We start from the raw sequence: 26,072 nt of genomic DNA on the forward strand, positions 1-26,072 counted from the left end.
ATAAGAAAAGATATGCAAAATATACCACGGCATCTCAAAATCACTTTAAATAGGCAAACATGCAATTTGAACTATGCCTATTTAGGCTTGTTTTGACCTGCAAAATATAGTTCCAAGCCAATAATTAAATATCACCTTTCTAAAAAAAAAAAACATGGTTTTGCAAAAAATACCTGTGTCTGGTTAAAAAAAAATATATATGTGTATATGTGTATATATGTATCTATATATATATATATATATATATATATATATATATTTAATTTTTTTATTCATTCTTATATACAATATAAAAAATACATTTTGCTTTAGGGGCTATTTATCATTGGTGGCAGTAGAGGCCTTAAAAAATATAATTTCTAGTACCTTGTTTGCCATTTGCACATTTTATATATATATATATTATATATATATATATATATTTTGCCATTCATCTGTTTTTACAGAGGATAAAACTTCTGTACTTTTATGCTTCAATAAAGCAAAAATTGTTTAAAAAACAAAACAAAAAAACGTCATTAAATAAATAAATAAATGTATAAATAGTTCATTTTAAAACTATACCTCTGTATAAGACAGATAATCTCTTGGATCAAAACTATTATTTTGGTGTGTACACTTGAAATTGTCCTCTAGATCGTTTTTCACTCTGAAAACCGCTGAGTCAGTTGGATTGTGAGTAACATTATTCAGTCATGTACATGGCATTATTAAAAGAGGGTTTGGTTACTTGGATGGAGAGTTGCGGGGTGGGGCTGGTTACTAGCACCTGGGCCGGCCCACCACATGTTAGTACCTACAGTGTTTCCTAATACTTATTTGAGGAAAATCTCCTTAACAGACAGGTATTAGAAATTAAGAGAAATAAAATGAGTATGCAATATATTTGCCAATCTAAGTATTCTACATAGACCACAGCACATGTAAAGACCCCTCCGTGTGTTATCAATCAATAGTTTGGTTGGATTTAGCCTAGAACCTCAAATGTATTCTAGCACTTGCACAACATCCAAGATTCCTGCGCACTGACATATTACACCAGCCCATCAGAAAACCGACTCCCATTCCGTCACTTGGAAAAGTTCTTACAGAATGGAGCCTGAGAATTCCACTCCACACATTCTTCTTCGGAGGCTAAGCAGCCTGTGTCTTTTCCAAAAGGCAAATTGCTTCTGCTGGACTCGTGCCTACAGCCCAGAGATTACTGTCAAATGCAGGTCACAAACTGCTGCATTACTTAACAGGCTTTTGGAATGCATCAACCGACATTTAGAATGAGCACATGGTCCAAAAATTGTCCCCTGCGTTGGTTACTTCTCATGGGCCATCCATCATGCTTCCATACTGTCTGACCCCGGACATTCGGATACACCACAGTATCTAACGAGGGCGATTTACATAAACTGCAGCTTTTCTGATTGCAGCTGACAGGTGTTGAGTAAATGTAATAGAGAAACCTAAGTAGCATTTGAGATTGATCGTTGCTATTCATAACGCAGTTCTTTTTGCAGGGTCTGTAGTAAAGTTAAGAGCAACAAGCAGGGTAGGTGGAGCTGGTAGATGGCGAAAGATCTGACTTTGGCACTATACCAATAAGCAGAGCTTTGGCAGCTTAACCTGGAAGGGCTACTGAAAGTAAATGGCAGAGACATTATAGTGAGGTCTGGCAATTTGTTTGAGAGCTTTGTATGGTAAAGTGACACAGACGCATGACAAGCTTGTTATGCTGCTCCAGTTGATCTTTTTTTTGCAAGATCCAAATTTTTATCTATCTATATTTTTGTGCCTTATAGACTTGTGTCCCCTTACATCTAAAGTAGTAGAAGGGGTAATCCCATAAAGTAGAGCATGTTCATGCAGGGCCAGCTCGAGGCATGTTCAACCATTTCTGTCGACAGGGGCGCCACCGCATAGAGGGCACACCCCTCCCAGCCATTACAGATTTCAGCGGGACAGTCCTGTTTTCGGGCACTGCCCTGCTGTACCACCCGGGGGATGAAGTGTCCCACGGGCGGGCGGGAGACAGGGCACCTCCACCACCGCACCGGTGCTGCGGTGCCAGCCCCCAGATAAGAAGGATGGCGCGCAGCATCCATTCAGTGCAAGGAGAGAGCTGGGGGCAGTCCAGCACTACGTCAGCCTGACGTTAAATGGGAGGCGTGCAAGACAGGCACGCCCCCAAATAGCATAATTTAGGGGCATGGCCTATGGTAATTAGGCCACACACCCTTGTCGGTTACGCACGGCTTAGCCGCGCATGAGGTTTGGAGCGTCCGTGTCCCTGGCTGCACAGGGCGCGGATCCTCAACTAGGCCTCTTATGATGTACAATATATTATTTGCACATATTAGAGTGTTGGTGCAAAGGGGTTGGGTACAGGATGCTGGCGCTCTGGATCCCAGCGGTCAAAATCCAGACGCCAAGCATCCTGACAGTGTTAGGATACTGACACTAGTCGGGCAGTATCCTAACCCTCCCCTTCTCCCTACCTCTAACCCTCCCTCCCTGGTGCCAAAAACCCAACCTCCACCCTAGTGCCTTAACCTAACCTCCCCCTCCCTGCACCCTAATGTAACCCTCCCCCTTAGTGCCTGACCCTAACCCTCCCCCTAACCTGCTACTTACCATCAGGATGCTGGCGCCGGGATTCTGACAGGTGTCGGGAAGCAGGGGCCGGGATTCTGACAGGTGTCGGGAAGCAGGGGCCGGGATTCTGACAGGTGTCGGGAAGCAGGGGCCGGGATTCTGACAGGTGTCGGGAAGCAGGGGCCGGGATTCTGGCAGGTGTTGGGGTTCCGGCATCGGCATTCTATGTTCCGGGATCCCGACTGTCTGTATTTTGACTGGATCCCTGCACAAAGATGCACAACCACAACGATGATGATGATGATGACCATAAGCAGAACTAGATAGTCGCTTCGGATTGACTTTTCCAGCTGAATGTAAAACAATTAGCGTGGGGTCTATGTTACACCAAGTGACGGCTGCATTTGTATTACTTCCCTGTTATTTCTAGTTTACTTAACAGATTTCCATTTGTTTATTTTTTAAGGGGTAATATAAAAGGGTTTTTTTGAGGTTTTGCATGGAAATACAGCTTTTGCATTTGTTAATAGCAGTACCGACACTATTTCCGCTAAGATATTTAATTACATTATTGTATCGGGAATTGGGACTTTTACTACGAACACTATGAAGCCAATTTTTTTCTCCATCTTTAGGCATAAGTACTAAGCATACACAGCGCCCGTAACTGTGGGTCCCAGTGCCCGGTGCAGGCCACGTCCTCTCGGCTTTTTGTCATGCATGGGGGGTGTGGCCACAAACCCCGGGAATGACAGAAATGCCTGGAGCATCCTCAGGATGCTCCGGGGGGCTGTAAGGGCAGCGGTGTGAATATCTGGGGACGTTCCGGGTGGCAGTGCTGCAGAGGTTCTGTCTGCAGAGTACTCTTCCAGACACCCTGCTAGCCAGATGCAGGGACTGTGGGTGAGCGGCGATGCTGACCACAGGGCTCTGCGCTCTGTGCGGCAGCACAGCTTGCACACCCCTAGTCACGGCCATGAGAATGCACACTGGTTTGCCTATCTTTGCAGGATCGGTCTCCCCCGGGGAGGCCGCCGTTCTTTCAGAAAGAGGAGGGGACACGTGTGCATTCCCTGTCCGGGACTCCCTCTTCTCTCCCCGGTGGCTGGCAGCAGACTGACCGCAGCAGTAGGCTCTGTGCCCAGAGTCTACTGCGTATGTGCAAAACTCCTGAAAAATGGCCGCATTTTCCAGGCGTTTAATGCAGTGCTGCGACAGCCAATGCATTACTTCAGAGAGGTGAGTGAGTATTAGAAAATATGGGTGCACCCGTTACTGATACGCCCCTGCCCAAGACCCAGATTCAGAGATGTAGGATAATGCCAGCGCACCTATGTGACCTCATGCGGTGTGATTTTATATAGTGCGAAAGAGAGGCCAAGATACACTATGCAGCTCAGGAAGGGCTTGTGAAGCCTTCCACTGTGCCGCCCTTTGAATTTATGTCCGGCCGTTCTCCCGGGTATGCATTTTTTTCCTGTCTTTTAGTGGATCCTCCTTGGTGGTGTGTTCTTATTTTCATGGGGGTGGAGGGCAGTGGCGTAAGTTCATCCCAGACGCCCGGAAGCAAGTTATAATTTGGTGCCTCCCCGTCACAGCTGCTGACACTGTAATGTAGCATTTCGCATGTAGATACACCCGCAGTGGCACACAGAATATAGGCATGCCGCATATCATTTTAATCAGCAGAAGTTGCTTTTGCATTGCTGTGCGAATAAGACGCATTTGAAGGGAAAAATTTGCAGGAAAAGATGCTCTGTGCTACCAAGTCACTTTGCACTCACACGTTTGGTGTAACGCGACTTTTAGCGCGCGTAGGATAGATGTATGTGGACACATCTGTATGTAATTGTCACAGATAAGATAGTGACCTGTATGGTGCAATTAGCAAATACTTGCCTATCCTCCCGATTTGGTCGGGAGCATCCCGAAAATCGGATGCCGCTCCCAGTCCCCCGGAAAGGCAGACAAGCCTCCCGGCCCCAAGCAATGTGTCCGCACCCCCCCGCAATTGTAAGTAAAAACCCCGGTAGTGGGGGGAGCAGTGACGCGATTCGAGCTGAATCGCGTCATCGTGGCTCAGCCCCCGGCTGCACAATGCCATTAATCACGGCATTGTGAAGAGGGGGCGGAGCCATGATGACACGGTCATGCTGTCATGCCCCCATGCTCCGCCCCCAATGATGCGTCACCTGCCGGGCCCCGTCCCCTTTGTCACGCCCCCAGCTGGATAAGTCCGACAGCTCCCTCCCGGAAGGAGGGAGCTAATTGTCGGCAAGCCTGAATTAGCATGAGGCTCAGATTCCTCCTGGTGAAAGCTACCTATTGTGGGGTGGGGAGCCCTCCTGATACCCTTGATGGAGGGGAAATCCACCTGATGTGGTGGCTTTGAGGACTGAGTTTGTCAAGATACTGTAGAACTGCCACTGTGATGGGACTACAAATCACAAAATGCCCAGTCTACTGCCGATTGCTTCACATGCTGGGAAGTTTCCCGCAGCTCCGTCCGGTGCATCCTTGTTGACATCCAGCTCCTGGAAGAAGATCTGCACCCGCACTTATGTTTGGGCCAGTCACTCAGGACTCTGCTGCACGGCTCCGCGGTTAGAGCGGCTGCCAGGGAGGAGAGGGACGGGGAATTGTGGGTGAGGGTGGGCACCGACACTGCTGCATGGGTCCACGGCTAGCCAGGGAGTAGTGTGATGGAGAGTTGTTGGTGAGGGAGTCCCCTGGGACTGCTGCACAAGTTTGATGCTAGGGCTGCCGCCAGGGAGGAGTGAAACGGAGATTTATGGGTGAGGGGGCACCGGACGTATCACACTGATATAAGAAGTTGCTGAGGAGCAGCGACACCAATGAGTAGGGACAGGCTATAGATAGACGGAGGCGGCAGCTGATGGTCTGACACGGAGTTCTCCACTAGTGTATGGTGGCTTCTCAGGTGCCGGGAAGAGGTTCTATGTATTGGGCGGCCAAGATGGTACATAGTTACAGCACTAAGTGGGGTGCATATATTGTGGTCAATGGAGGAGGTGCACCTTCACTGCTGGAGTCCGGCGGCATGCACTTCCATTGTCTCCCATAGTACCGCCCCTGTTGGGGTAGGTGCTGAACTTGCAGCTCCAACCACCCCATTGTTAATCTGGCCCTGACTAAAAGCTCCTTGTGCAGCTACGTGTTTTTTCAGCTGCTTGTCCCTGACTTCTTTATAGATGGGTCTGGTGAATGGGCAGCCAGATCAGCACAGTGGTGGACAGGCTCTGCATATGTGTACTGTGGGGGGATGTGACGGCGCCTCGCACCCTCACTATACAATGCCAAGATTACCAGCATTGTAAAGCAGAGGGGCTACGATGAATTGCAACATAGGCTACCCAGACCGCACACTCTACTCGGGCACACTCTACTTGGAGACTTGAATGTACTTCCGGGTGGCTGGGAGCAGTACCCAGGATTTGGGAGCCTCCAGGCTGTAGGTCAGTATGCTTTTAGCCTGTAGACTACATTTTCCCACAGGGGTTGTTACGGGTTGGGTGTGGGATCTCGGCGATTGGGATGCCGCCGGTCTGAATACCGACAGCGCCATCCTGATAGTCAGAATCCCGACACTACCAGGTAAGTACCCGAACGCTAACCAATACCCCTACCCCTCCCTCCCTGGTGCCTAAACCTAACCTCCCCCATAGTTCCTAAACCTATCCTCCCCCCTCCACGTACCCTAAACCTAACCCTCTCTCTTTAGAGCCTAACACTAACCCTCCCCCTAGTGCCTAAACCTAACCCTCAACCCAAACCTCAATACTTTCCTTCGGGATGTCGGCATTCGGGATACTGGCGCCGGGATCCCGATGCCGTATACAAAGTCGGTAAGTATGTGTTACATACGGAATCCCAGGCATTAGAGCTGGTGGTGCAAGACCAAAGGGCATTCCTGGGAGGTGCTCCTGAGCGTGCAATGGGAGTGTCACAGGCGTGTCCTTGAACGTGGCTGTGTGGCAGTGTCTCCTTATGAAACCCATAGAGGATTTCATAAGGAGACACTGCGCCAGCCACAGGATGTTTCATGGGCGTGTTATAGAAGTGTCATATGCACGGCTGCGTTCCCAATCGCGAACACAGAGCCTCAGAGGCCATGTTTATTTGGATTAGAGGAGAGTAGCTAGAGTAGATTCTAGGCTGTCGCAAATGTCGACGGTGCGACCGATGTTGTGTCAATGTTGGAGTGTTTAAAAATCTCCATCGTAAATGCACAGATTACGCAGCCTGATAGTGGGCGTCCCACCGCTCATACACTCCATTGCCCTGATGAGCACGCAGGAAGGCTTAGATTAGGATTCGCATATTCCAGCAACCGCTACTACGAGAACGGCTGTGACCGCGATTGTATCACCAATCATCACCAGGGGCGCCGAGAGGGGGGGGGAGCGGGTACAGATTATCGACCCCGTGCTTCTTGAGGGGTCCGGCGGGGGCCCGGGTCCGGCGCCGCTCCCCCTCCCTCACAGCAGCCCAGCATACAGCGTCTCCTATGCCTGTGGGGGGGAGCGATCACACTGATCGCGCCCCCCCTGGCTTTGAGCAGGGCTGAGGGGGCCCAGAGCGCCCCCCTCCCCAGCAAGCAGCGTCGCAAATCTTGTTTTTTTCGGGAAGGGGGCGTAGCCACGCCTCCCGCGATTAGGCCACGCCCCCTATTACCCGGGCCCGCCGCGGCTCTCAGCGGGCCTGATCATCACCATTGGCTGTGACCGCGATTGTATCATCAGTGGGCGAGATATGTTTCCACATGTAATCGTGTGGCTTTTCTGCACACTCAGGTGGATTCTTGCATTAACATAAGGAAGTAAATAGACTACCGTAGCCGAACAGAAAGTGCGGCCGTGGATGTGTCCAACTCAGGATCAGGCCCTCGGTGTGTGGGATCTGGTTGATATTTGTAAGGGCGCTGAGAGGGGGTGGAGCGGGTACCATTTGCCCAGGCCCGGGCCTTTTGGAGGGGCCCGGCTCCTGCATCCCGCACCCTTCCCTTGCCGCTACTTAGGGCAGGGAGAGAGAGGGCTGACTGCTGCAGCAGCCGCCTATCTCCCAGCCCAGCACACACGCGCTGCTGTCACTCTGTGTGCTGGCCGGGCTAAGCAGAGAGGCTGCTGTAGAAGCAGTTAGCTCTCTCTCGCTCCTGGTGTTATATGCAGGGGGGGTGCGATTGCCCCACCCGTCCCTGGACACATGCGACTGCGAGGACATTATTTTTTTTAATCTTTAGTAAGGAGAGGGCCTGGCCACACCTCCCCATGTTGGCCACGCCCCCTCCCTGTACCTGGGCCCGGCAAAGCTGTCGGCAGCCCTGAATATTTATCCTAATCATGGGTGTGGCTATAACATCCCTTGGACAAAAAAATTTACATTTCAACCAGTATGCAGAGTTGTGCAGTTTACCAGACCACCCCATATCCACAGTGTGATAGTTATCATTGTAAGCTTTTACCTGATGCAAAAAACATGCCTGGAGACATTGCATTCTGCTCCCATTCCCGCAGACGCATCGACGCGCCCTCACTGAACGTTTCTAACACAAGAAAGCCCTGTTACAGTCACAAACAGAGAAGTGGAGAGCTGCGCACGAGTCTACATTGCCCGTACTTGCGTGTGCTTGGTCCCGGAACATGCACAGTGCAAAACACGCAAGACAGGCTCTGCAGACAGGCATATGTTCCACACAATCGGGCCTAACGAGCCGTCTACATCTGCACCTTTCTATTGCTAGGTTATTTGTCAACACCACTGCCTTAGCCCAGAAGCCACTTACCCTCATCAAGACTGCTTGTATCCCGGGCAAACACTGCCTGGTTTTCACACAAACATACAGTAACAGTATGAATAGAACTCATCTGGAAGTGGCCCCTTATAATTGACTTCCAAGCATCATACTATATTATAGCTAAAATAACAATAATATAAGAGTATGTGTTAAGTACCCACATCATTTTGTGGAGTGTTGCATGATCGGATTTGCGGTAGTAAATTGCTGGCCATATGAAAAGCAGTAAGTAGGATTTTTGCCATAATGTTCTCAATAACATATGCTTTAGAATTGGCTTTTGACTCAGGTCTGAAAAGCTTTTAGTTTATACAGCTATAGTAAACATTAAAAATGCTTAATTTACATTTGCTGGATGGAGCACATATTAAGCACAGCTTTGGCATAACAAGCCATCCATGCTGACAGCCTGTATGTACAGGGGACGTACACTACAATATAGCATACTTGCCTACTTTTGAAAAAGCACTTTTGTGAAAGCAGCACCTATGAGCGTGACGTAAATTGGGCGTGAACTGCTACATCTGAGAGGCGTGTCACACAATTGACTTACATCCAAATGTAAATGAGCCCCAAAGCAGTTAGTAAGATCCACTTGTAGATGAAAACTCACTGATACTTTTCAGAAAATGCATGTAGCCATAGGGATCATTGGGCCTAATTCAGCAGTGCACGCAAGATTCCCAATAATCGGGAATCTGCGCATGTGCAGAACGGGCTTGCGAACCCACACGCAGACTACCAGTAGACTGTCAGTCTGCTGCCGTTTGGGGGCGTGGAAGGGATGGTAAAGACCTCTGTTTCCCCAAACGGAGGCAAGCCGCAGCCGTTGGGGGGTGAGGGAAGAGGCGAGGATCTCTGTCGGCTTCATAATGGAGGTATGATGCAATCAGGAAGATTGTTGGGCTCTTCAGGGAGTCGGGGAGATTACTACTTTTTCAAAGAGTCTACCTGACAATCAGGAAGTGTTGGCAAGTATGTACTATATGATATTTAAAACGTAAGCTAATTACAATTTTAAAATATTTAAGTGATAACAATGAGTTCCCCACTCCCTGACCCAAATGATGGGGGTTCCTTAACTGAGAAAAGTCTGCTACCTCTATGCAAGTGGGAGGCTGGTGAGTTGGGATCTCCACAAGGGGGGCCGGTATTGCCGAGAAGGCTGCACTCAGCACAGCATAATGTTGCATCTATCTCCTGACACGTTACTCAATCCCACATCATAGAAGCAGAAACATAGCAGAAATAACAACATCCAAACATGTGATGTATTTACTGCCCAAGTGGGCACTGGGCATGTCCATTCTCCTAATGATGTGCCCATTGGGCAGGAAATACCTTGCCTAATGATTTCATCTGTCCCTGGTACAATATTTGGTTGCTCGGTTCTTTTGTACAATTATTACTATCAAGAAAGACTGGCCATATGGCTTGTGTTAGTGGTGTACCATTTGGTCCTGGTCCCTGGTACAGACTTTATTTACCTCCTCACCCCAATCTAAACCCCGTCTGTCAAAGAGCAGCAGGAGACAAGCAGGAGCTCACATCCTAAAATATTGAAGAACGTTGAACCGGATCAGTGCACTAATATTAGGATATGAAATATCCTCTATATTCTTCTGTGTCGTATGAACTAACTACGGGGCCAGGGAGTAATCTGTGATTAGTGGCTCCAACACCTGGCCGACTTGTTGTGTATCATAGTACCGCCATGGCGGTGTGCTCTGCACTGTACACTAATCATATATGTGTCATTTATCGATAAATATTTGCGGCTTAGTCCCCGAAAACTGGTGTGAGCGCAAATATTTAGTTTCCCCCTAATGTATGACAGAGGGACTGCAGCAGATATCTTCGATACTTGCTGCGATCCCTCCATTCCTGCCGGCAACCGCAGGAATGGAGGGATCTATGGGCGATGCGTTCATTAATGCGTAAGCCCCATCGTGCTACACTGGGCCTATTGGCAGAGGAGTAGCATGGAACCATTGCGCCCGGAGAAAGTGCATGTCATAGCGCCCCCCTCCCTGTACTGAACTGTGCCAGTGGGGTATGGCCAGCCTGCGGGGGAATACTGAAGTGAAGAGAAAAACAGCAAACAGTGGCAGTATCACGCTGGGCATTGAGGTCCCATTGGGGGTATAGAATGCTTCGGTGATGCACTATCTGACATTAAGGAGTAGCTCCTTTGGCACTGCTTTATTTATGTATAGCACCTAGGACCTGACTTTTATCTCTTTTGGAACATTGTTATTAGTCATAGAGCAGATTGTATTATATATTCTGATCATTTAACTTAAATTGACAGAATACATGTGCTAGAGTGAGATTCCACAGGGTGCACAGCTTAGGACTGCAATTACTGCTCCAAGCAGCTGCCACTGGAGTGGGAACACCTATGGGAAGTTCCCTTCTTAGAATTCCGGAACCCTGGATGGCGCCCTCTGGGCCTGATTCAGAGCCGCTCGAAAGCGGACGCTCGTTCGCTCCGAGCGATGTTCGCAAATCTGTGCATGCGTATGGGTCGTAATGCGCATGCGCCAACCAGTCAGTGCGGTCGGAAATCGAGCGCTCGCAAAATAGCGAGTGCCTGCTAATTTGAGTGACAGGATGAGGCGTTTGTGGGTGGTAACAGGGGAAGGTGCTTGAAAACGGGGAGTGGAGATCCAAACGCAGGCGTGCCAAACGGTCAAAACGGGCGTTTTAAGGGTGTGCATAATTAACAAAGCAGCGTCATCGACCACGTCACTTGGTTGTTTCTTAGCCTGAACTGTTCGCATGATTGCGGTAGGAAAATCCAACCACAAGCACTGCGAGCAGTTCAAACGCCTTTCGATGTACTCGATTAATCAAATAAATAGCGGAGATGACGTAGGATGCGAGCGGCCAGGGGGCGTTTTTACAAAATAGCGAGCGCATGTTTCGTTCGCTCGCTCAGACATAGAGGCGTCAACAGACCGCAAAGAGCGAGCGCTCAATTTAAATAGCCGGCCCCTTTTTCTGAACGAGCGAGCGCAAATAGCGTCCGGCTCTGATTCAGGCCCTCTGTCCATTTTGGCGCCCGGAGCTCATGCTCCACTGGAACCACCCTCGCTACACCCCTGCCTATTGGTACTGGGGTCCCATGAAATAGTTACACCACCGGCTTAGCTACATTATTATTAGTAGTAGTAGTAGTAGTATCTTTTATTTGTAGGGACCACAAATGAATATACATAGTAATAGCGTAACTTGATATATCATAAGTACAAGACAGTTTGGCACTTGATGAGCCTGTACACAAAGTAAGGGCAAGCGTACTGTATCAGAGTCAGTACACCTTGAGACAAAAACAAGAAGCACAGTTGGCATGAATAGTGCTAAGGAGAGAATATGATGAAAGAGGTCCTTGCCGTACAAGCTTACGCGAGATGTATTAATGATTACATTTATTATACAATCATTAATGTACATCATTGTGGCAGGGCCGCAACTAGGGGGGCTAAGGGAGCACGTGACCCAGATGCCGGACTTGAGGGGGTGCTGGGAAGAGGCTGCCGGGAGGCTAGGCCTTGAGAGGCGCAGAGACACCGTCAGCCTAATGTGGTGCCGATCGCAAGCCAATCAGTGCTCGCGGACCGGCAGCCAATCAGCAGAGGCTGCCGGTCCGTGAGCTCTAATTGGTTTGCGAGCGGCGCCACATTACAATGACGCCAGTACTGACAGTTCCCCAGCGTGTGGCAGTCCCGTTCCGCGCCACCCTGAGCTCACCCACCGCAGGTAAGAGAAGGGAGATGGAGCCTTACTGAGGCATAATGTAAAGTGGGCCTTACTGTGGCATAATGTAAAAGGGGCCTTACTTTGGCATTTTGTATATGGGGCATTACTGTGGCATAATGTATATGGGGTATTACTGTGGCATAAATGTATAAGGGGCATTACTGTGGCAGAAATGTATAAGGGGTATTACTGTGGCATAATGTATAAGGGGATTACTGTGGCTTAATGAATAAGGGGCATTACTGTGGCTTAATGTATAAGGGGCATTACTGTGGCATAATTGTTGTAAGGGGCATTACTGTGGCAGAATGTGTTGTATAATGTGTTGTAAGGGGCATTACTGTGGCAGAATGTGTTATAAGGGTCATTAATATGTGGCATAATATGTTATAAGGGGCATTACTGTGTCACAAAACCACACACCCTTTTTGTCCTCTATATTGTATTTTTCTGGGGGGGGATAAATTATGACTTTGCCCCGGGTGCCAAAAATCCTAGTTTCGTAACTTATTGTGGAATACCTGCTGTTAAGTCTGCCAGAATTCTGCATCAAAATCTTGCCAGGACAGCTCTGCGATGTCCAGATGTACTGACAAAGTGTTCGCTCCTGGATTTCTTGCCCTGCTGATGTAATGTACATGTGTGGTCAGCGGCCTGCACCTGGGCTAGTGGCCACTATTGGAGCAGGATTCTTCGGATCCCTCTCCGAGCCAATTTGCAATATTGTAGTCATTAGGCTATAAAGCCTAAAGCTGGATACAAACTAAGCGAAGTGTACCCAGACGATATATTGGGTGCACTGACGGGCCGACATATCGTACTGCCCTGCTACTCAGTGTAGCACGGCCGACCGGACGATATTGTATGCGACTGCCGGAGTGCATAGATTATCAGTACACACTGGATGATACGCCCGATACGTCATTCCGATTCGGCCGGAAACTACATATCGGTCTGACATCGTCCTAATGTGTACCAGAGGCGTAACTCCAGAGACAATGGAGGCGCCTGCCTCTGGGCGCTAAGCCCTAAAGGGGCTCTTCCATCTATAGCATGTACAGCAGCACTTGTGGTTCATAGAGGTTCACATGTGTGACCACTGATCTTCCACTACACCTGCTGCTGCTACAGTGTTGATCTGCTCTGTCCTGCTAACACCTGCAATAGGGGACAGGAAGGCTCCTGCCTGAAACCCCTCAGCCTGCGCTGCAGCAAGCGATTGTGCACTCGCCACTGCTGCTGGACAGCTAGCTGGGACCCAAGACACCTATCTAATCTCCTATCCCAGGGACCACCGGTACAGAGAGCCACCCGCCAGTAACCTCTGATTCTGCATCACAACAAATGGCGGCTCACCAGCATATGCTGCTGCAGAGTCGACTGAAACTCGGTGAGTCTATCTGACTTTGAGTCACCGGCCGTTGTCACACAGCGTACCTGGAGCTGTGGAACAAATTTACACATCAGGTATAATTGTATGAGCATCTGTGCCTGATTCGGCGCTGCCAGGCTAACAGCCACAGTGATGCAAATGTCAGTGTCCTGCTGTGTGATGCCTCATATACAAATTGTGAATACTAAATATATATGTTTGTACCCTAGGGCTATATTAATTAAAATTATTTTTACTAAAATAAAGTGAAAAAGGGTGTTTGTAAAATTCTACTCCAACCCCCAGTATCACTTATTTTTAGTAAAGCAGATCGCATTTCCCATAATTGTAATGGGAAATGTGATCCGACCAGAGTTACTAAAAATAAATTGTAAAAAAATACCGGGGGAAGCCCTGTGATAATAACGCCACCTAGAAGTGGCGTTATCCAGGGTCTCCCCTGGTTACTGGGCTCCCACTCTGCTCTAACGGGGAGAGCAGAGGCGGGAGCCGGTACCAGTAATCAGCTATGTGGTCTAAACAGACCACAAGCTGATTGCTGTAAAAAAAAGAAAAAAAAAATTGAAACATTTTTTTTTTACTTACCTGAATCCAGGGACCGGTGATCGGGCCTCTGGTGATGGCTCCTCTCCGGTCAGCTGGTCTCCCATAGTGCACTGCGGCCCGGTCATCAGGTGATCGGGTCCCAGTGCAGTATGGGAGATCACCTGCTCGGGAAGCCCGGAGAAGATCACCGGAGGACAGGAGTATGCAGGAAAGTGTAATGAAGGTAGGGGGGGGGTCGCGGGGGTCCGCGATCGCGGGGGGCGGGGCTTAGCGTCGGTGGGGGGTAGCAGCGACGGTGGGTCGGCGCATGCGCGGGCTCTTAGTCGCGGTATTTTTTCCGAAAATACCGCGACTAGAGTGCGGATGGGATCCGCAGGGACAGAGCTTTATCACAAGCTCTGTCCCTGCAAGGGATTTATAGTAAATCCCTGTGATGTTGCCTGAATTCGCAATGCGAATTCACTCGATAATATCACACTACAATCCGCATTCAGTATGCTGATTGTAGTAAATAGAGCCCTAGGTCTTGATGCTGCAGGACCGCAGGGTTTGGTAGCGCCGAATCAGGGACAGACGCTCATAAACAATTATTATTATTATCCTTTATTTATATGGCGCCACAAGTGTTCCGCAGCGCCTTACATAGTACATAGAACTAATAAGTGAACAAGAAACAAGTAACTTACAGTACATTACAGTGCAGGACAAGGACACGATTTATATACATTGCTGCAATAGCGATTAAAGCACTCACAATAAGCAGCAGGGAGTTGGCAGTCACGTGTTAGGTGCCCTATGGGGAGTAGAGAGTAGAAGAAAATGTAAAGAGAAGCACATGAGGGAAGAGGTCCCTGCTCGTGAGAGCTTACATTATGAAGATTATACCTGATATGTAAATTTTCATATAACTCTAGACTCCATAGAAATACATTCATATATTCTATTTAAGTGTGATTGTGCAGGCATATATATATCATACTAGCCTACTTTTAAAAAACCATTTCAGGGAGATTGTGAAAGCAGCACCTATGAGCGCGTGTTACAGTGGGCGTGTACTGATACATCTGAGAGGCGTGTCCTAAACCTGACATATATCCAAATGTAAACCAGCCCAAAAGCAGTTAGTAAGATCTGTTTGTTGATGAAAACATACTTATACTTTTCAGAAATTCATAGGGATCATTGTGCCTTATAATAAAAAAATGCAAGGAAATGAAACTAATGATCCCATTTTAATGTATATATCTCTGTGTTTTAATATAACAGCTTCATAATGGGGGTAAGGATGAAATGAGGGAGATTGCTACTCTTCAGGGAGACAGGAAGATTGCTACTATTTCAGGGAGTCTCCCTGACAATGAGGGAGAGTCAGGGCCAGATTAACAATGGGGCGGATGGAGCTACAGCTCCAGGCCTCCACATAAAAATAGGCCCATTGTCCTGACAACATGATGTTGACTGGCCATCTGCTCTCCACATGCTCAGCCATAGATCATAAGTAGTAAAATTCTATTTCTATTTACCTCACAAAATGAAGCATTTTTTTCTTTTACATATTTAGGGAGACATTGGGGCTGAGAGTATAAGGGTGTACACGCCCACATGGCACTGGCCACGGCCACACAGCACTGGTCACACCTCGCCTTCTCGTAATAGGCCCTTGTTCATTTTCAGCTCCAGGCCCATGTGGCCCTCAATCCGGCCCTGGGGAGAGTTGGCAAGTATGATATATATATATATACTTTGATACATCTCTCCCTATGCGAGAATTGTAAACAACTACTACAGACAGATATACTTAAATCCGAAGTGTGAATCCTGTTGGGCATGTTGGGACTAGTAGTTTTAAAACTGCTGGAGCCTTCATTCTAATCTGAAATAAAAATAACCTTTTTTTTTAAAATGTTACTCTTAATATCCGTCAGTTCAGGATAAAGTACATGCTTATATAAAACATGCAGTTTACAAATGGCATAACAACAATTGAAGAAATGGATTTTATTCGTTACATGAGCAGAGCGCAGAGAAATGGACTTTTATGAAACAAAAACATTGCTAAAATGGTCTTTAAATAAAATACACATTCTCAAATACATCTCCGAAAGCCAAGCATTAGGGTAGTAATCCCGTGTATCCGATTATGAAGCCGTTAAATGGAAGAAATGTAATTTTATAGGGCAAAACAAAAGTGTTAAAAGTGTAATAGAGATGACTTTAACTCCGAAAAAGGAGGAGAAAGAAAAACACTAGTTTTGGGTTTTATTATCTTGACCACAGAATAAGTGAGCTGCTTCACTCAAGAAACCAACAGTCACGCATGTATTTGTCCTTTTCAGCAATGCCATTAGACATGTCAGCGGCACCAACATTAAATCATTCCCCAACACTGGAGAATGGGGCAGCACTGACTGAGCCATGGAAACTGAAAAGAAAGGTAAAAAATATATATTTATATATATATATCAAGCAAAGCTTGGGGAAAATAAGCCGCTTTATGCATTATGCCATTAAATTACAAGGTGAAGGGAAAAATATATATGACATAGTGGTCAGTTAATATGATCCTCTGGTGCTACAGGAACAAGTGGACCATGAATCCCGTGTGCTCGTTTTTCATGTGTGGTTTTAGAACAGAGAGAAGCAAAGTTTATATTATGTTACTTATCCAATTGACTAGACGTTAACAAGATATTAACCTCTACTGCTCTAAATTTTTCTTTCACCACAATTGAAATATGACATCTATATCATGGGATAATTATGTTTCCACTCTAAAAGCAAAAACGCATATTTTTTTCTACATTCATACTTCTACAACTGGCTGACTGGATCATACATGCGCCGTGGAATTGAAAACCGAGACTTGGGCATTCAGTTCCACTTTGTAAAATTAAATCTACAGATAGATAGATGTATTGGGATATTATCACTATGCAAAAAAAGAAAAATAAATAAATCTAAATATATATATATATATATATATATATATATTAGCTGAATATATTGCCCTGGTTTAAATTTTCAAGGTATATAGTTTTATTGTGTGAGGTCGTCCAAATCCATCCAGTGGAAGGACCAGAGCAGGCTCCTTGGGTCAAATTTCTGGCTGGCGCACTCTGCCGTGAGGCCCGACCGGGACCCCAACCACTCCATTAGGCATCCCAGACCAATTGCCACCCCTTTGTGAAGTTTTCATCCAAATCCATTGTCAGGGTTCAGCCTAGGATCGGCCATCTCTTACCTCCGCGCTGGCTTCCCCTGACTTCTCGTGCGGTCAGACGTCTGGTGCGGCAGCGGGTGATGCACTGAGTATTCTGCCTTAGGCGCTTGCGAACTTCCATGGTCAGTCATGTATCTTAGGGATCGTGGTTCCCGTCATGGGCACCGCCATGACAGTCCTTCTCATGTGACAGTATCTCCAACCAATGGTAGCATGGTCTCGGTCAGCTGACGCTGTTCTATTATCAACTGCTACCCCTGGGTATATAACCGTCTCCAGGACTCCAGGAAGTTGCCTGAACAACGTTTGTCATTCCTAGTGTATGCTAGCTGTGTCCCCGTTCCAGGTTCCTCTGGGATTACTTCCGTGTCTTCTCTAGTGTGTCTAACTATCTGCCGGAGTGCTAACCCTGTGCTATCTTCAGTGCAACAGTGCGTCATACCACCTCAGCCTGTGTGCAACTCAGTAATACCATCTCTGCCAGTGTGCCAACTCCGTGCTACCTTCAGTGCAACAGAGCATTACAACATCTCTGTGCTACCTTTAGCGCAACAGTGTGTCATAACACCTCAGCCATACTTGCCGACTATCTGTCTGCTCTTTCCGGGAGGGAGCAGACAGATCGGCAGAACAGGGGGCGTGGCCGGCAAAAGGGGGCATGGCCGGGCGGGCTGAGGGCAGTTTGTGGTGTGACAGGGGCGGGGCCACGTGATTGTGCCATTTTGGCCCCGCCCCCGCTACACAATGCCGAAAAACAGGCATTGTGAAGCAGGGGGTGGGGCCAAAATGACGCGAATTGCGTCAGCGGCCCCCCCTGCTGCGGGGTTTTAACAGGTACTGGCGGGGGGGAAACGGGGGATCATCGGCAGGCGGGAGGTTGCCTGCCTTTCCGGGGGGGCGGAGGCTGCACCCGTTTATCGGGAGGCTCCCGCCTGATTTGGGAGGGTAGGCAACCCTGACCTCAGCCTGTATACAAACTCTGTGTTACCTTTAGTGCAACATTGCATCATACCACCTCAGCCTGTGTGCAACTTAGCATTACGTTTCCGGAGCAGCAGTGCGTCATACCAGGTCAGCCTGTGTGCAATTTAGCATCACCTTCCGGAGCAACAGTGTGTCATACCACCCCTGCCTGTGTTGATTACCAAGGAGCCATCCTTCAGCGCAATAGTGCGTATAAACACCTCTACCTGTGGGTACCTCAAGTACCATTTCCTGGTGCAGCTGTGCCTCCTGGGAGGCATATTCCTCGGGCCATCGTCTGTGTGTATCTCTAATCCCATGGGGTTTGGATACCAGATCAAAGGACTGCGACCTGCTTGCTGGGTGCAGCTAAAACCCATATCCTGATTGGTAGGGGTCACTGTTGAATACCTCCCAGCAGGTTAGACTCTGCACCATTGATAAGGTCTTGTTAATGTCCATCTCTGTGGATGAGGAGATCATACATTCAGGCCCCTCGCCTCCGATTATCCCCCAACCTCGGACCTCTGCTTTCAACCCCTCAGTGGTAAGCGTGACATCCATCCAGTGGAAGGCCCAGAACAGACTTCCCGGGTCAAAGTTCTGCCCAGCGTACATCAATTGGAGGTCCGACCGGAACCTTAGACCCCTAGTATGTCTTCTGGGATCCAATTTTACTACTCTGTGAAGTTTTCGTCCAAATCCATCCAGTGGATGGCTCAGAACAAGCACCACGGGTTTGGATAGGCTCCCTGGGTCAGAGTTCTGCCCACCACACTCTGCCATGAGACCTGACTGGGACCCCATCCACTCCAATAGGCATCCCAGACTAATTGCCACCCGTCTGTGAAGTTTTCATCCAAATCCATCCAGTGGAAGGCACCAGAACAGGCTTCTCGGGTCAAAGTTCTGCCCAGCATCCCTGGGACAAAGTTCTGCCTAGCATACACCAACAGGAGGTCCGACTTGGATCACAACCTCCTAGTATGTCTTCTAAGATCCAATGTTACAACTTTGTGAAATTTTCGTCCAAATCTATCCAGTGGAAGGCTCAAAACAGGCTCCCCTGCTCAAAGTTCTCCCCTGCATACACCAACGGGAGGTCAGACTGGGACTCTAACCCTCCTAAACCTGGCCAGGATCCATGTGGACAACCTCACATTGGTTTCATCCCAATCGGTGCAAGGGTGTCTGTATTTATAACCAGACAGACAAACAGACCAATTAATTTTATATATAAGATTTGTTACTCTGTCGCTTTGTCGCGTTGTCGCTATGTGGTGTGATAGTTTACTTTTTCTATACTAAATAATTGTGTAGCATTTGGCAGCTATACCTTGGGGCTGTGGAAGATATTCTCCAACAAACAAAGAAACAAACAAACTTCATATACATAACATAGAGTTGTCCACATGTTTGGAATTGGCTGGACTCTCCAGATTTTGGGCAATCAGATACATTTATTCATAAAGTTCATACTCATATACAAGTTGTGTCATGTCCATATCGACGTTTCGAGTTATACAAAAACCTTTTTCAAGACATACCATGCAAGGCAACATCCACAAAACGACGATGGTCTATTAGTAATAATAATAATAATGTAATGTACAAGGTCTCCTCAATGTGCACGCAGTGGAAGCCTGGACGCGTCCCAATGGCCCCCACTGTGAGGAAGACAGGATAAACTTCGGAGAGGAGGACTGACCACTAGGGTAAATATGGTAGCGTGACGGGGGTGAGGTGTCGGGACGGAGACGCAATGGACCAGGTGGGGGTTGGTGGGAGGGGAGCAGCAGAGAGAGGGACGGGGCAATACTATACTGTCATCAGTTGTTGTTGACATGATTAAGCAATGTTTTAAGGGAAAAGTAGAGAGTGGTTCTAATTAATTATGGGACTGATCTAAATGTCTTGGTAGGCAGGACTTGAAGGCCCCTAGAAGAGTGGGTGTTTCTCATCCAGCCCACTACGTAGAAAAGTGGGAAGGATGGGTAGAAATGGGTGGAGCTAATATGATAATTGTATCACTTGGCCCTGTCCCCTCTTCATATAAGCCCGATTAGCTGCATTTTCCCCATGAGGGAGCAGGATCTAATTATGCAAATAGTCTGGCCCCGCCTCAATCACCAGCTACATGTATATCCTTTCCGGGCTCTTCCCGAAGAGGAGACAATCAAAGTAGACAAGTATGTGAAAAGTGACTATATGCAGCTGCTAGATAATACATTTATGGAAAATAAAGGACATTTGTCTTAAACTCTAAGGGGTAAATTTACTAAGAATTGTGTCTTGTCCAAGATTGTCCGAGTTTTAAATACGCACAGCATTTCAGGAACACAGGCTAACTTCACAATACACAGGGCATTTCAGGGTAACTTTTGTCAGCTGAAGCACTCAAAATTTACCAAGAATTGTGTTTTGCTGAATCGTGTTTTTCGATGGTTTATGTGAACCCCGAACATGCAGCGCAGGGGAAAACGCAGGACTCTTAGGGAGAGGTTTCCATTATATATGTCTACACACACACACATATATATATATGGGACACACACAGCACACATGCATATACACACAATACATCAGGGCCGCAACTAGGGGGGAGCTGGAGGTGCACGTGCACCGGGTGAGCCGCTGTACCTGGTGCCAGTGACCTGCAGCCCGGCGCTGCAGAGAGGCTCCAAGCCGGATGTCCGCTGGTAATATTTATTACCAGCGGGCACCCGGCTCCTTCTCTGCAGCGACGCGGTGTAGCCGGAGCCGGAGGCTGGAGTTCTCTCCCGAACTCCAGCTTCCGGCTCTCCCCACGGGCACTATGGGGGAGACGTCATGGCATCTCCCCCATAGTTCCAAGGAGCAGCCGGCGGACCGGACGCGACGCTGGATGCAGGAGCGGGGTTCAAGGTAAGTATTTTTTTTTTAATAAGCTGCACTACAGGGGCATTATTATGGGGGCAGGGGCATTACCAAAGGGGCATTACTATGGGGGCATAGGCAATAAGGGGCATTACTAATGGGGCATGAGCACTACAGGGGCATTACTATTGGGGCATGGGCACTACAGGGGCATTACCACAGGGGCATTACTGTGGGGGCATGAGCACTACAGGGGCATTACTGTAAGGGCACTACAGGGATATTACTATGGGGCATGGGCAATACAGGGGCATTACTATGAGAGCATGGGCACTACAGGGGCATTACTATGAAAGCATGGGCATTACAGGGGCATTAATATGGGAGCATGGGCACTACAGGGGCATTACTGTATGGTGGGCACTACAGGGGCATTACTATGGGGTATTAACATATGGGCATTACTATGGGGGCATTACAATATGGGCACTACTGCAGGGGGAATTACATGGGGGGCGCCAAATTACTGTCTTGCCCCTGGTGACAAAAATCCTAGTTTCGGCCCTGCATACATACACACATACATGGCAAACATACAAACACGGCATACACACATAACATACACACACGCACAGAATACTTACAAACCCATGCACACACCATACATACACACATACAAGGCATACATACACACACGGCATACACACATAACATACACACACAGAATACTTACAACCCACCCACACAGCTGAATTGGCAGTGGCCGGGCATTGACGATTGTGGGTGGCCTGAGGATGGTGCAGAGATTGGGACAAGGCTGTCTCCATCTCTGAAAAAAAAAATTAATTGGTCAGGGGGGGTTTCTGGTTACTTAGAACACACCCCCACCCTGCGTGCGCTAGTGCAGCCTGCATATATAAGTGAGATATGTGCAGGCTGAATGTGTGTATTGTGTAAATAAAGTGTAAAAGACAGAATAATAATGGTGTGAGGTCCCCCCCAGAAGCATGACCATCCCTGGGCTTTGTGAGAGACAAAATGTGTAGGGATCCCTATTTAATGTACCAGCACTGGGCTCTGTAAACCGGTCCTGGTTTTAAAAATACGGGGATAAAATGGCGTAGGGTTCTCCTTATTTTTAAAACCAGCACCAGGCTCCACTAGCCGAGGTGTTAGCCAATCAGCGGCCTGGCTGTTGATTGACAGCCAGGCCACTCACAATCAGTGGCCGCTTACTCTAGTAGTGGACTCTGTTTGGCTGGTGGCCCGGCAAGTGTGGGAAACTTCTTGGTTCCCGTCACTTGCTCGGGGAAAAGCTGTATGTGTGAACACATACGGTTCTTAAGTCCGAAATTGTGTTTTGTTTTGTTTTAATGGCCGGGATGCTACTGGACAAAAGGACCGACCTGCGCCAAGGGGTAGGGGAGTATTATTATTTTTTTGACCAAACACTGGGATGCTACTGGAGAAGAGTACCGGACACCAGGGTCAAGGTAAGTATAGTGTGAGTATATGTTGTAACATTTTACTGTATATGGTGTGTGTGTATTGTGGTTATTTTAATATTTTTTTACAGTGGGGTACTGGTGCCGGCCACCTGCTGGCACTTGTAGTTCTACAAGTGCCAAAGGGCAGGCACATTGGGACCTGTAGTCCCACTGTAAAAAACAATATTACACTATTTTTATTATTACTTTTACCACTGCACCCTCTGGCCAGGGGTGTAGGGAAGAGCACCGGGCTTCAGCCTCCCCTAGATCCCCGGCCTGTGCTGTCTAGTTTGTGGTGTTAATGCTTTGGCTGGGGGACCCAGTGAAAGGGTCCCCTGGCTGAGGCATTACACCTCAGTTAGTGGAGCCCGGTGCTGGTTTTACAAATACGGGGAACCCCATGCCACTTTTTCCCCCGTATTTTTCAAAACCAGAACCATCCCACAGTGCCCAGTGCTGGTTTATTAAATACGAGGGGCCCCTACACATTTTGTCCCCCATATTTTGGGACTTGGGATAGTCTCACAGAGCCCAGGGCTGGCTGTCTTTTTGTGGGGGGACCCCACCTCATTTTTATTTTTCACCTTAGCCCTTTTTTTTGCTTAATTACAGGCAGAAACATGCAGGAGTCACACTGACCTGTGCATGATGCTGCTGAACACGCTGCTTAGGAAGGGGTCTATTTCAAACTTCTATTTTGGACAGAGTTTGCTTAATTTACACCCGTGATTCTTGGTAAATTCCTGTGTTGTATTCCTGTCTAAGGAAAGTACCTGCAAGTTTGACCGATGGCGTATTTATTTCTGTTTGTGTTTTCACCCGCGTTTTGCAGAGAGTTTCATGATTTCTCACCTGAGTTTGCCTTTAGTAAATTTGCAAGTTTAAAAAAAATGGAGAAATACACCCGAGAAAGCAAACTCGGACCAACACGATTTTTAGTAAATTTCCCCCTTACTCTTTTACCAGGTTTTTCATTGTTTGTCAATCATGTTTGTCTGTATTTATCTCTTGATACAAGAAGTCAGTTTGCTACACGAGGCGTATGCTGAAAAAATCTACTAACAAGCTAAATTTGATCTCTTGGAAAACAAGATTTATATTCAATTTCATGGCTCTGTAGCACCCATACCAGTGTGTTTTAAATGTCTAGTTTCTTATGCATAACACACATTAAAAAGTAAACCAGGATTATTTAAGTAGACATAAAACTGTTCTTAGTGTTGGTGTTGATTTACAAGTGCTTTTCAGCATCGGAAAACGAGTTTCTGTAGCCTTGCTGTGATTGCCAAATCCTGCATGTGAAAATTACATTCTAGGTTATTAGATGTCTTAGTGCTGCCCGTGCTGGCACTGGAAAGTATTCCGCATCCAGCAAGTAGGCTGTTTGTAATTCAGTGGCACATACGAAAGGGGCAGATGTAATTTATTAGAATTTCCAATTAATATTCCAGCGACAGGCTTTGCTAGTGCCAGTTAGGATTCTCAAATCATGCTGGCTTTGAGCTATTCTGAGCAGACTTCACTTATTCTGTGCAGTTATAAACCAAAGCAGAGTTTTAGGACATTTCTAGAGCTCATATTCCCACTTATAACTCCTTTGAATTTTTACAGACTTATGCCTGAACGTGTTAGAAGTGACGGACATTTTCAGACTGGCTTCAGGAAATTGGAAAAGTCTTTGCAGGCCTACAAGCATCATGAACCTGGCACTAAGTGGCTGGTGCAGCATACTCATGTTTTCTAACTTATGTGCATGAATAAAGTCAGGATTTACATGTTTCAGCCCAATATGTTTTAGGCTATGTTCTTATGAACAGTTCTCAAATGCACGTAAACAGATAAAAGTTTAAAAAATAAATGAAAAAAAAAAGTAAAAATTGAAAGCAATAATAAGGTAGGTTTATCTATATTTGTTTTATTTAGAATTTGTTTTCCTCTCTCATGTTGGCTACACTGTTACTAAAATAATCCTGCACTCCCGGAATGTCTGGGATGCTCCTGAATTTCTGTTAGAAGTGGAGTGAGCTACTGCACAGTCTCCAACAAAATGGCTCCTAAAGGGACACTTCTGTTCCTTTACCAAGATGGCCACCGATACTATAACTGTGCATGCGCGGCGCCATCTTGTTCACTGTGTGTGAGCAATATAGTGGAGGACAGCTGTGCTCCCCTGATCTCCCGAGACCTGAAACATCTACCCACCTATGACCGCTGTTTCAGTGCCTGCACCAAGACCACAATAACTAAGACAGTCACCGGCTGGTGAGCTGCCTAACCCTGCTCTGCTTCATGCCCCTGGACATACCAGTGTAACAATGAGCAGAGCCGTAACTAGACTTTTTGGTGCCCTGTGCCAGAGAGAACATTGGCGCCTCCTCCTCCCATTTTTTAAATAGGGACATAAGATAGTGCACCTGAAAAATGCCCATGGCTTCAAGGGGAAGAGATAGGAGAGGCCAGGAGATGCTGGGGATAAAAGAAGAGGAAGCTACAAGTGACAATGATAATAAACAGGAAAATTGACAGGCCCAAACATAACCCCCTGCCCTGCAGTGCCCTGTGTGTGTATCTGTGTCAGTGCGTGTGTCAGTCTGTTTATCTGTCAGTGTGTGTGTCAGTTTGTGTATCTGTGTCAGTGTGTGTGTATCTGTGTCAGTTTGTGTATCTGTTGGTGTGTGTGTGTCAGTTTGTGTATCTGTGTCAGTGTGTGTGTCAGTTTGTATATCTGTCGGTGTATGTGTGTCAGTTTGTATATCTGTCAGTGTGTGTGTATCTGTGTCACTGTGTGTGTCAGTTTGTGTATCTGTGTCAGTGTGTGTGTATCTGTGTCAGTGTGTGTGTCAGTTTGTGTATCTGTTGGTGTGTGTGTGTCAGTTTGTGTATCTGTGTCAGTGTGTGTGTCAGTTTGTGTATCTGTTGGTGTATGTATGTCAGTTTGTGTATCTGTGTCAGTGTGTGTGCATCTGTGTCAGTGTGTGTATCTGTCGGTGTGTGTGTGTCAGTTTGTGTATCTGTGTCAGTGTGTGTATCTGTGTCAGTGTGTGTGTCAGTTTGTATATCTGTCAGTGTGTGTGTATCTGTGTCACTGTGTGTGTCAGTTTGTGTATCTGTGTCAGTGTGTGTGTATCTGTGTCAGTGTGTGTGTCAGTTTGTGTATCTGTTGGTGTGTGTGTGTCAGTTTGTGTATCTGTGTCAGTGTGTGTGTCAGTTTGTGTATCTGTTGGTGTATGTATGTCAGTTTGTGTATCTGTGTCAGTGTGTGTGCATCTGTGTCAGTGTGTGTATCTGTCGGTGTGTGTGTGTCAGTTTGTGTATCTGTGTCAGTGTGTGTATCTGTGTCAGTGTGTGTGTTAGTCTGTGTATCTGTCGGTGTGTGTGTGTGTGTGTGTATCTGTGTCAGTGTGTGTGTCAGTTTGTATATCTGTGTCAGTGTGTGTGTCA

At 47.3% G+C, this 26,072-nt stretch overlaps 1 long non-coding RNA gene across 2 annotated transcripts in view; it reads left to right on the forward strand.

The window, feature by feature from the left end:
- The window catches only part of LOC148510651 (uncharacterized), a 108,489-nt gene extending 84,193 nt beyond the window's left edge, over positions 1-24,296 (forward strand). For both annotated transcript variants that reach the window (XR_015869382.1, XR_015869383.1), the window contains exons 3-4: positions 16,439-16,536; positions 24,243-24,296. This is a non-coding gene — a long non-coding RNA (uncharacterized LOC148510651). The remainder of the gene's footprint in view (positions 1-16,438; positions 16,537-24,242) is intronic.
- The last annotated feature ends 1,776 nt before the right edge of the window (positions 24,297-26,072 follow it).

This window comes from Taudactylus pleione, unplaced genomic scaffold (assembly GCF_031769625.1).
Source record: "Taudactylus pleione unplaced genomic scaffold, aTauple2 ptg000314l, whole genome shotgun sequence".
In the NCBI taxonomy this organism is placed as follows: Eukaryota; Metazoa; Chordata; class Amphibia; order Anura; family Myobatrachidae; genus Taudactylus; species Taudactylus pleione.